At 42.9% G+C, this 666-nt stretch overlaps 1 protein-coding gene across 2 annotated transcripts in view; it reads right to left on the bottom strand.

Moving 5' to 3' along the window:
* Positions 1-666, bottom strand: part of LOC107680600 (disabled homolog 2-like) — a 29,213-nt gene that overhangs the window by 12,217 nt on the left and 16,330 nt on the right. The gene's annotated exons all lie outside the window — the stretch shown is intronic.

Raw genomic sequence — 666 nt, 5'->3', positions numbered from 1 at the left:
TGCCATTCATGTCACCCATTCGCATTTGTACAAGTTTGTGCATTTTGTCAGCTGGTCAGGTTTGTATTTACTGCTTTCGGTGTTTGAAAAAAAACATGAGTTACCAACATCCTACATCCTGTTGTAAGCGCGTTTGAGGAGGTGGTTGGTTGTCTCCTGTCGTCACCGATTCGAGTTCGGCTCTCGGCTCAAACATGTAAGGCCGGACAACATTTCCCTCAGCAGTGACCATCGTTACCAGTGTTTCTATTGACCTTACTTCTGAGTATCACCAATCCACAGCAGGCTACAGCATCGCTGACCCTAGTTACCTGTGGTTGGCCTGGCCGTGCGTCACTCAGAAAACAACAGGCCAATCAGAAGAGAGGTCCGTGAATATTAATTAGACAGGCCAAAATCGACCTGTTCTCAGCAGAGCTCCTGAGAGAGGAGCTGTAAAAATATATTGAGATGGTTTTTGGTACTTATATCGCAAATATATATTCTTAAGGACATCAAGACTAAAACTCCAGAAAGGTGTCAAATATGTGACCTTTAAAGGGTTAATTCGCCCAAAAATGAAAATTCTGTCATTAATTACTCACCCTCATGTCATCCCAAGCCCGTAAAACCTTCGTTCATCTTCGGAACACAAATTAAGATATTTTTGATGAAATCCGAGAGCTC

Source organism: Sinocyclocheilus anshuiensis, unplaced genomic scaffold (assembly GCF_001515605.1).
Source record: "Sinocyclocheilus anshuiensis isolate Anshui unplaced genomic scaffold, SAMN03320099.WGS_v1.1 scaffold697, whole genome shotgun sequence".
NCBI classification, from domain to species: Eukaryota; Metazoa; Chordata; class Actinopteri; order Cypriniformes; family Cyprinidae; genus Sinocyclocheilus; species Sinocyclocheilus anshuiensis.
The sequence above is the reverse complement of the archived record's forward strand: the minus strand, read 5'-3'. Positions and strand labels throughout refer to the sequence as shown.